Source organism: Macrotis lagotis, chromosome X (assembly GCF_037893015.1).
Source record: "Macrotis lagotis isolate mMagLag1 chromosome X, bilby.v1.9.chrom.fasta, whole genome shotgun sequence".
Taxonomy (NCBI): Eukaryota; Metazoa; Chordata; class Mammalia; order Peramelemorphia; family Peramelidae; genus Macrotis; species Macrotis lagotis.
Window position 1 is genome coordinate 432,016,229 of NC_133666.1, and position 12,192 is coordinate 432,028,420.

At 31.9% G+C, this 12,192-nt stretch overlaps 1 non-coding gene across 1 annotated transcript; it reads right to left on the bottom strand.

Moving 5' to 3' along the window:
* Positions 1 to 11,529: 11,529 nt before the first annotated feature.
* Positions 11,530 to 11,636, bottom strand: LOC141503661 (U6 spliceosomal RNA). Its single transcript, XR_012473002.1, has one exon. It is a non-coding gene; the product is annotated as a U6 spliceosomal RNA (small nuclear RNA).
* Positions 11,637 to 12,192: the final 556 nt, after the last annotated feature.

Sequence of the window (12,192 nt, forward strand, 5' to 3'; positions counted from 1 at the left end):
AGAAAGGAAAAGAAGCAGGAGAGAAAAAAATTACACAAATATGCATAAAAATATATGCACATACACACATCAATATCAGCCATCATACATACATATAAACACATAACACATACATATATTATATGTGCGTGTGTAAATATATAACTCATATGCATACATACTGATGAATACCTGTCTGTATAAACAAATACATTTGCATATATACTCACTATTGGAGATAAATTTATGTTTAAGGACATTTTCTTCACCCTTAAAAGTAGCTGCTAGTATGTACGTGCTCATGATAACTAATTATGTTACATGAAGCATAATTAATTTGGTTAAATGACCCAAGTTTTTTTTTATTTTTTTGGAGAAGGAGAAAACTGTCTCATATCAATTTAAGTAATAATTAACACGAGTTATTTCTCACAACAAAAGAAAGAATCCTGGAGAAGGGATGAACTCAAAAGATCTGGTTTGTCACAGTAAGAGGTTAGTAAGAAAAGGCTAAAGATTGCATTCTTCTGAACATTTCAGTCCAATTTAATTAGCACATCACACATTTTCAACACTGTCTATGCAGTTTAATTAAATGAAAGGTGTTTAAATTGAAAGGGGTAGAGGAAAATGTGAATATTGTGTCACAGAATCTAGAGACAGAATTCTGGATGATAGAAAAGAACAAGGCCTCTGAGTAAATCAACATATTGGAGTTTAACAGTAATAGAATTCAAAAGGGGATATTAAGGTTCAGTTAATAGACTCCTCTCTGCTAAAATAGATATATTACAAAGGCTGTATTTATATGACAGCAAAATAATTATATTGTGTACCAAAGTTATAATTAGGAAAAATTCAACTATATTTTTATTTCTCAATAAATTAAATTCAATACATTGAGAATCTATTATTTAAAAATGTTATTATAGGCCATAGGAAAGATAAATGATCTAGATAATTAATATTCCCTGGTCTAGGAGAGATGAATTAAGAAATATGACAGCATGTAGACAAAACCAAACTCCTATGTGATATTCAGAATATTAGAATAAATAGTGTGTACTCACCATGACTATGAAAATATGAGATTGATGTAAGAAGAACCCTGGCCCACCTTTTCACAATGTCAAAGAATAAATATTGCCTATTAGTGCTAACAGGGATCTAAGAACTCTTATAGTTGAATGTCCTTATTTACAAAAAAAAAAATGTTTAGGACGAGTTCCACAGTAGCTAAAGGACATATTCAAAGTGATATAGTAAGCTCTCATTTCTATCTGAAATCAGAGGCAGGTGATTTATATCTCAGTCAAATATGCTTTATTCTCTATCATACTGTTTTTAAGATCTTTGCCAGGGAAATAAATCAAATTTATGGAGTTTTTTTGGGGGGAGGGGTTTGCAAGGCAATGGGGTTAAGTGGCTTGCCCAAGGCCACAGCTAGGTAATTATTAAGTGTCTGAGCCCTCATTTGAACTCAGGTACTTCTGACTCCAGGGCCGGTGTTCCATCCACTGCGCCACCTAGCTGCCCCCCAAATAAAACAAATTTAAAACAAATGATTTTCAGAAGCAGAAATTGTTTTAATGAGGGATAATTGACTTAAATACATCTGAATGTAACATGTCAATGCTCAGGGTCAGGGTAGAGGACAAATTTTCATATAGAGGTCTCCTGCCACTCTTTTTGCCACTATTTTTCTTAAAATTCAGATAATAATAATATGGGACAGATAGGTAGTACGCTGGATAGAGTGCTAGACCTGGAGTCAGGAAGACCTATCCTCCTGAGATCATATCTGGTCTCATACACTTGTTAGTTTGTGTAATCCTACCAAGGTTCTTTGTTTTGGGGGGTTTTATGGTTGGGGTTTTTTTTTTGGCAAGGCAATGGGGTTAGGTGATTCACTAAAGTCAAACATCTAGGTAATTTTTAAAGTTCTCAGTCCACATTTGAACTCAGATCCTTCTGACTCCAGGGCTGGTGCTCTATCTACTGCTCCATCTAGTTGCCCCAGCCTGGAAAGTTTCTTAACACCATTTACCTCAGTTTTTTGATCATAGTCACTACTCCAGTGTCTTTCCTGAGGAAACCATAAATGGAGTTATGAAGAGAAAGACAAGATTTAAAAATGACTGAACAAGAAAGATACATAAACAAGCTTAACTACTTAGCATGGAATTACATCCTATAAAAACACTTCTGGGTGGTGACATTGTAAATTCTAAACAACAAATAACAAAAAACCCTTTTTATTTTTAAAGGATATTTTATATAGATTTAAGATTTGAAGCTTTTTCTTTATTCTTTTAAGCTGTTGATCAGCTTTGTATCACTTGAGAATTCATTTTAAATTTTACAATCCAAACATGATTGTACATCTTATGTTAAACAATTGAATAAAATTCCATTTTTTCCCTTAGAATTAGAATTCATAAGGATGATCCACAATGGCAGAGAGAAGTCAGCAATTGACTTAATTCTTTAGCTCCCCACAACTTCCTGCAGAAACAACATTAATCAAACCTCTAAATAGATTTTGGAGTAACAGAATCTACAAAAAGAGAGAGTAGAGTATTTTCAAGCTGAAGATATCTTGGAAGGACATCAGAAAAGGTTTGCCTCACTCAGATGGGGGGTGGGGGGTGGGATTGTTGCCAAGCTCAGGTAGCAGAACCCAGTATAAGTGGGGTATGGAGGAAGCCAACTGGAGATTCTCAGTCACAGCAAAAATCAGAAACTGAGGCCCCTAGTCCCAGCTCAGAAGGTCAAGGCACTTCAGGCAGCTGCAAGGGCTCCAATATTAGTGCAATTTTGGAGCCCATGAACCTCTATGTAGCCAGGGCAACCAGGTTGGGCAAAGAAAGTCGCAAATATTCGAAGCCCCAAATGGGAAACTTTATGTGCAACTTCCAACACAAGAAACAGGACTGCACCCCCTGTGACCCAGGAGCATTTTAAAAAAGAGTAAGAAAATTTATAGCTAAAGCCTTGACCTTAGAATGCTATAATGGTGAAAAGAAACATCACAACAACACCACAGAAGAGGACAACTCAAAAAGTACTACAGGTAAAGCTGCAGAGGGGGACACGAATAGGTCTCAATCTCAAAAAGACCTCTTGGAGGAGTTCAAAAAAGATTTTAAAAATCAAGTAAAATGTTTGGGAAAAGAAATGAAACAGTAACTCAATACTTTAGAAAAAAAGGTTCAAAAATTGACTGAAGAAATCAACTTTAAAAATTTAATTGGGCAGAGAAAAAAGACAAAAATAGAATTGAACAAATTGTAAAAAAATTCTAAAGGAAAAAGTAATTCCTTTAATTATATATTTGACCAAATGAAAAAAAGGAGATGCAAAAATTAAATAACGAAAATAATTCCTTATAATCTAGAATAGGGAAAGTGGAAGCTAATGACTTCATGAGATAGCAAGAATCTGACAGGCATAATCAAAAATGAAAAAAAAAAAGAAAATATAAAATACCTCAACAAAAAAAAATAACTGAATTAGAACATGGATTTGGGAGATACATTTAAGAATTATTAGACTCCCTGAAAGTCAAGATCAAAAAGTGTCTGGATAAGATCTTTCAAGAACGAATCAAGGAAAATTGACCTAACATTCCAGAACAAGAGGGTAAAATATTTATTGAAAGGAACAATGTATCATCTCCTGAAAGGCCAAGACAAAAAGTTGAAAGAATATATAAGTAAAATTCTAGAATTATCAGTCCAAGGAGAAAATGCTGTAAGCAGTCAATAGGAAATAATTTAAATAATAAGGATCCACTGTAAGGATTATGCAGAACTTGGCAGCATCAGAATAAAGAATAGAAAGACCTGGAATATAATATCCTTGAGAACAAAGGAACTTGAATTACAGTTGAAAATCAACTAAATAGTAAAATTGAGAATGCTCTTTCATAGAATAAGATATACATTCAATAAAATAAGTGACTTTACAATTTTTCTGAAGAAAATAACAGTGCTGATTTTTTGCCATTTGATATGGGACTTAAGAGATGCACAAAAAAGATAAACAGGGAAAAAGAAAACATACTATTCAAAAAGAGTAAACTGGTTACATAAATACATGAAGGGATGATATTTGTAACTCTTTAGTTCTGTATCTATATTAGAAACATTATATTTAGAGAGTGGAGTCATAATTTGATTTTGAGGGGTTAATATATAAAAATTAAGACATTAAAATATTGTATTTGAAAAAACTGGAAAAGGGGAGATTGAATAGGGTAGGTAAATTACTTCTCATGAAGAGGTGTAAAGAATCTGTAAGTATGACTGTGAAAATTGTTTGAATCTTTTTGTTTTAGCTTTTTTTGCAAGGCAAATGGGGTTAAGTGGCTTGCCCAAGGCCACACAGCTAGGTAAATATTAAGTGTCTGAGACCGGATTTGAGAACCCAGGTACTCCTGACTCCAAGGCCGGTGCTTTATCCACTATGCCACCTAGCTGCCCCCGAAAATTGTTTGAATCTTAGTCTCATCAGTTTTGGTTCAAAGAACAAATAACATTCACTAAAGGTGGGTTTAGAAATTTATCTTAACCTATAATGCATTAGGTGGTAAAGGGGGAAAGAAGGAGAAGGGGTAAATGAGAGAAATGAGGACAGGTTGAAGGAAGTTTGAGTGAAAAAAAAACACTGCTGAGGAGTGTTAAAAAATACAAATTGGAAAAAGAGAGGATGGAGGGTAATACAGAGTTATTAATCATAACAGTGAATCAAAAGGAGATGAACTGTCCCATATAGCTGAAGGAGATAGCAAGGTGGATTAATAACCAGAGTACTACAATATGTTGTACACAAGAAACACATGTGAAGCGGAAAAATATACACAGAGTACAGGTAAAAGACGGGATCAGAATATAAAGCAGAAGTAGAAGTCTTCATCTCAGACAAAGCAAAAATAGATTTAATTAAAAGGGATAAGGAATAAAATTATATCTTATTATAAAATACCAAAGGCAATGAACAAATAGCAATTCTAAATATATATATATATATATATATATATGTATATATATATATATGTACATATATATATATATATATATATATATGCATCCAAATCTTAGAGAAGCTAAATGAATTACAGGAAGACATAGATAGCAAGACTATACTAGTGGGGACTTCAACCTATGTGTTTCTTAATTAGATAAAGCTAATCACAAAACAAAAAAGAAGGAAATTAATGAGATGAATAGAATTTTAGAAAAACATTTGATATGATAGATCTCTGGAGAGGATTCAATGGGAATATTAAAGAATTATTTTCAGCAGTATGTGGCATATACTCAAAAATTGACATGCACAAATATCATTTGAAGAAAAGCAAAAATATTAAATGCATCCTTTTTAGCTCATGGTGCAATAAACATTATGTATAATAAAGGGACATGGAAAAATAGATTCAAATATAATTTGGAACTAATTAACCTATTTTTAAAGAATAAATGGATCAAACAACAAATCAATAATTTCATTCAAGACAATGACAATGTCAAGACAACATAGTGAAATTTTTAGAATGCAGACAAAACAGTAAAATAGTGGAAATTTTATATTTCTGAATGTTTGCATGAATGAACTAGAGAAAGAGGGGATCAATAAATAGGGCATGCACTAAAAATAAACTAGAAAGGGAATAAATTTAAAATCATTAAATACCAAATTAAAAATTCTGAAAATCAAAGGAGAAATTAATAAAATTGGAAGAAAGAAAATATTTAACTAATGAATAAAACTAAGTACTGAAGTTATGAATAAAGCAGCAAAATAGATAAGTTTTTGGTTAAGTTGATTTTAAAAAAGGAAGAAAACCAGTATCAAAAAATAAAAAAAGGGTAAATCACCTCCAATGAGAAAGAAAATAAAGTAATAATCTGGAACTATTTTTCTTATCTGTATGTTAATAAATCTGACAATCTAAGTGAAATGGATAAAATAAAATACTTAAAAAACTGTATTTCAGTGAAAGAAATTGAATAAGTCAATAATTTAGTCTCTAAGAAAAAAAATCTCCAGCCCCAGTTGGATTTAATGAATTCTACCAAATATTTAAAAAACAATGCATTTGAAAAAAATACATGAAGGAGTTCTGATAAATTCCTTTTATGATATCATTATAATGCTTATTCAAAAGCAAGAAAATAAATTATAGACCAAAATCCCTAATTAATAATGTTGCAAAAATTTTAAATAAAAAATTAGCAAAGAGATTGTCCCAAGTTATCAATAGGATCAGGTTGGATTTCTAAGGAACTGCAGAGTTGGTTCAATATTAGGGAAGCAATCAGTATAATTGACCATATTAATTTAAAATAACAATTAATATGATTATCTTAATAAATGCTGATATAGTTTTTGGCAAAATACAGCACTCATTTCTATTAAAACATAGAGAATATAGGAATAAAAGGTATTTTTTGAAATAATAAACTTTATCTAAAACCATTAGTAAGTATTATTTGCAATGGGGAGTAACTAGAGGCATTCCCATTAAGACTGTGGTGAAACAAAGTTGCCTATTTTCTTCACTATTTTTCAATATTGTATTAGAAATGTTAGTTTTATGAGACAGCTAGATGATACAGTGGATCAAGCACTAGCTGTAGAGTCAGGAGGATCTGAGTTCAAATGTGGCCTAAGACACACTAGCTGTGTGACCTTGGACAAGTCACTTAACCCATTGCCTTAAATATATAACCATTAAAAAAAACCCAAGAAATGTTAGCTTTATCAAAAGGAAAAGAAAAGGGGAAGAATTAGAATAGGCTATGAGGAACGAAAACACGTCTTTGAAGATGACATGATTTAGAGAATTTTAAAACATCAAATAAAAACTTCTAGAAACAATTAACAACTTTAACAAAGTTAAAGGATATTAAATAAAGTCACTCAAATCATCATATATATATATATATATATATATATATATATATATATATAAATTAAAAACCCAACAGCAAGAGATAGAAAGAAAAATTTCATTTAAAGTAATCGTGGATAACATAAAATGCTTGAGAATTTACTTGCCAATAGGAACTATGTAAATACAATTACAAAATGATTTTCACACAAATAAAGTCAAATAACAAATGAAAATAATGGTAATTGCTCATGGGTAGGTCAAGCTAATATAATACAAATGAAAATTCTACCAAAATTGAATTATTTAAACCCTGCCATATCAATCAGACTAGCAATATTTTTTAAAACAGCTAGAAAAAATAGTTACAAAACTCAACTGAAGGAATAAAAAGTCAAGAACATCCAGGGAATTAATTAAAAAGAATGCAAAGGAAGATGGACTAGTTGTCCCAGATCTAAAAGTATATTATAAACCAGCAGTCATCAAAACTGAAGGTACTGGCTAAGGAAGTGAATCAGTGGATTGGAATACATACAGAAGAAATAATAGTAAATAACTGTAGTTATCTACTGTTTGAGAGATCCAAAGACTCCACTTTATGGCATCAGATCTCACTATTTCACAAAAATTGGTAGAAAACTAGAAAAAAGACACTAGGCATGGACACACATCTCATATTCTATACCAAGATAAGGTTGAAAATAGGTACAGAATTTAGACATAAAGGGTGATACCATAAACCAATTAGGAGAACAGGGAATAGGTTTTTTGTCAGAGTAATGGAAGGGAGAGTAATTATGATCAAACAAGATACAGAGAACATTATAAAATGCAAAATGGATAATTTTAATTATATTAAATTAAAAAGGGTTTGCAAAAATAAAACCAATGCAACCAAGGTTAGCAGAAATGTAGAAAACTGAAAAGTAATTTTCATAGTTATTGTTTCTGATAAGCAACTCATTTCTAAAATGTAGAGAGAATAGAATTAAATTTATTAAAAAATGTCATTCACTAATTGATTCTCAAAGAATAGGTGCAGGTTGTTTTCAGATGAAAATATTAAAACAATTTAAAAGCATATGAAAAAGTGACCCAAATCATTATTGAATAAAGAAATGCAGGGCGGCTAGGTGGCGCAGTGGATAGAGCACCAGCCCTGGAGTCAGGAGTACCTGGGTTCAAATCCGATCTCAGACACTTAACAATTACCTAGCCGTGTGGCATTGGGCAAGCCACTTAACCCCATTTGCCTTGTAAAAAAACTTTTAAAAAAACTAAACTAAGAAATGCAATTTAAAATAACTCTGAGGTCCCACCTCACACCTATCAGATTGACTAAAATGACAAAAAAGGAAAATTTTTCAATATTGGAGTATATATGGGACAACTGGCACATTAGTGCATTCTTTGAGAACTGATTCAACCCTTCTGGAGAGCAATTTGGAACTATTTGCAAAGGGCAATAAAACTGTGAATACCCTTTGATCCAGCAATACCAAAGAGATAATAAAAAATAGGGAAAGACTCACATGTACAAAAATATAGCAGTTTTTTTTAGTGTCAAAGATTTGAAAACTGAGGGGATGCTAATCAACTTAGGAATGGCTGAAAAAATTAGAGTATATGGATGTGATGGAGTTCTATTGTTTGGTAGGAATTCAAGGGTGGATGGAGTACAGAAAAGCCACGAAAGACTTGCATGAACTGATGTTCAGTAAAGTGAGCAGAGCCAGAAGAACATTGTACAAATAAACAACAACTTGTGATTATCAACTACACTGGATTTAACTCCTCTCAGGTGTTAAATGATAATGATAGTTCCTTTCCCCCCCCTTTTTTAGCTCTTTTAAAAATATTTATTCATTTTCTCTATTACATGTCAAGATAATTTTCAATAAACATTTTGTAAGGTTTTGAGTTTCACTTTTTTCCCCTCTCTCCCTTCCACCAAAAAAGAATTGTCTTTTATTATTGTATTACTGAGATGTATATAAAATAATGTTGATGTGCAATTCCTACAAACATTATAGCCCTAGATTTTAAGTTTCCTATCTTTGATCTGATGCCATTGTTCAACTAAATTACTCACTCAAAAATTATTTCTTCTTTTATTCAGTTAAGTAGGCATGAGGAAATATCCTGAATTTCTAGTGAAAAACAAGACAATGATTAAGGTTAAATGATTATATTGGGGAAAAATCAAGCCTTGATCTGTATAGAAATATATAAAAAATTCACAAAATTCACAAAAAATGCTATTAGTTCACATTTAGGAAACTCATGAAAACTTCCAAAGAATTCCCTATTCACAATCTCTATTAGTATTGAGCAGCAGTATGATTATATCATCTTGACATAGGAGGACCCTGTGGTACAAAGAGGTCAATGCCACACAAAGGCTTAGAAACTAGAAAGTGGGAGAGGCAGGAACAAAAATAGTATTTCTTGTTCCAGTTTAAATGCTGTTCCCAGAATGTCATATTCAAGATTTGTCATTCATTCTAACTGTGGAGATATTGATATGGGGTTCATTAATTTTATAATATTTTAAAGAAATACTTTGAAGACCATATTTGAATATAATGTTTATACTTTTTCAGCCTACATTTTATTATAGACTAAAAAAGAAAGCATGATACAAAAAAGGGTTGAGGGTCCCTTTTATCTATCATTATTGGCTCAGTTCCCAAATTTATATCCTAAATATGACTTTTTCTCATTCTTCTTTACTTCTGCAACTATACTTCTTGATATTCATTTATAGATCCTCATGATATTGCTTTCTAATGGTTCTCCCTCTACTTGTCTGACTGTTCTTGCCCACTAAAAACCAATGTCTCCTTAGGCACTATCTTGGGCTTTTTCCTCTTCTGCTTCCTTATCTTGCTTAGTTATCTCATCTGTGTAGATGGAGTCATTTATCACCTTAATGGAAATTATTCTCAATGATAAATATTCAGACTTTAACTATTTCCTGATTTCCAATCATATAACTCTAATTGATTCTTGGATCTCAAATTATATGTCCTGAGGGCATCTTAAATTGAGCATGTTCAAAATTGAACTTAGGATCTTTCCATCAAAACCCTCCCTCTCCTCAAGTTTCCATAAACGCTCAGTGCTATTCTCCCAGTGACCCAGAAACACAACTTAATTTTCATTCTCAAATTCTCACTTCCTTTCAATCATCGTAATCAATCAAGTGCCAAGTTTTTGCAGTATCTCTCATACATCCCTCATTCTCTCCCTGGCACCACCATCAACTTGGGACAGATTTATCACCTAATACTATAGCATTCAGTTTGATCTTCCTGTCTGTACTACTCTTAGTTGTCAAATTGATTTTCATAAAGTTTAGGTCTGATTTTGCCAGTCCTTCCACTTCCATTCAATAAATTTTGTTGGATTACTACTACCTGAGCATCAAACTTAAAGTACTTTGACTTTTAAATTCTTTAGAACTCAGTTCCTTCTTTCATTTCTAGATTTCCATTCCTTATTTCCCTCCATATAATAGGAACGTGGCATTTGTCTCCTTGTACTTTTCAGCACAAAATAATACATCTGAAGACTCTGGATAATTGTTTTTTCATTGTCACTCATGTTTACAATTCTCTCTTTACCTATTACTATTTTCTGACTCCCTTGAGATTGTTTAAATTACAGTGAAAGTTCCCATTACTGCAAAAAAGATTTATCCATATAAGACTTTCTTTCTTTCTTTCTTTCTTTTTCTTTCTTTCTTTCTTTCTTTCTTTCTTTCTTTCTTTCTTTCTTTCTTTCTTTCTTTCTTTCTTTCTTTCTTTCTTTCTTTCTTTCTTTCTTTCTTCATCTATCTATCTATCTATCTATCTATCTATCTATCTATCTATCTATCTATCTATCTATCTCTTTTTCTGTCTTTCTACTTAATGATGTAGTAGATAGATCCAGATTTTGGAGTCAGGAGGACTGGAGTTCAAATCTAGTTTCATACAATTGACACTTACTAGCTGGTTGACCTTGGGCAGGTCACTTGCCTCACATCCAGGACCACCTCCAGTTGGTTTGATTCATATCTGGCCATTGGACCCAGATGGCTTTGGGGGATAAAGTGAAGCTGGTGACATAAAACAGTACCCCTTCTCTCAAATACAATTCATGTGCTTATTATGTTATTCCCTTCCCTGATGTATTGGTCTTCTTTGAGAAGGACGGAGAAATATTATCATCATCATATAGAGAGATAACAACATAAAGATATAAATTCAAACATAGATGTGTGCATATAAACCCAAATCTTGTTTGTACCTAATAGCTTGTATGCTGTCTATTCTATTTTACTGTAAACTCCTTGAGAGCAAGGATTTTTTTTATTTTTCCTTTCCTTGTAGTACAGTTGTTCCTGGCAGGCAATAGAGACATTATAAATGTTTAGGTGCCTATTTCTTGCCTGACAATTTTGATGTGCAAGGTCATAGACCAAATCTTTAGCCAAAAATTAAAAGGAACCAGAGAAAAGGTTGAGTGAATTCACTTGATCAATGCAAAATAAGCCCAATGTGCATGGGTTTGGGGGAAAAATACTTTTATCAAATTTCCCATTTATAATGGGTTAATTGAATTCTGATTGTAGAATAAAGACAGCATATCACATCTGTTCGTGACATGAGGCTAATTTTTGCTTCATGAATTTGCGTGTCATCCTTTCACAGGTGCCATGCTAATCTTCTCTGTATCATTCCAATTTTAGTATATGTGCTACTGAAGCGAGAACATGAGGCTAATTTTTGGACAAAGAAAACTAGCTATTGTTCTTCCTGTTTTTAGTTTAACAGGTCATGAAGGTAAAATAAATTATGATTTATATGACTGCCAAATTTAAGACTTTTGGCTGACTACAACTTTTACTTTCCTCATGAACTAGAATATACATTGCATTAATTGTTTCTTGAATGTAGCACACATTCTATTTTCTTATATGAATATGAAATAAAGTTTTTTCAATAAGAAATTGCTTTATTTTTTAAACTAATTTAATAAATAAATTTAGTCAAAAATAATTTGATTTTTATGATTCAAAGAAAATTTCAAGGTCATTATCATCCATTAGATGATAATTCTAATGTATTGGAAACAATTTTGATCTCATAAATATCATTTAAATTTGGAGAAATGAATCTGTTGTTATAATATGGATTTTGAAGTTATAACTTATTCATAATGAAGATGAGCAAATGAAAATGGATAGGCTCCTATTTATTAAGAAAATATCCTTATTGGCAAAGGATTTGAAATTGAGGGAATGCTGATCAATTGGGGCATGACTGAAG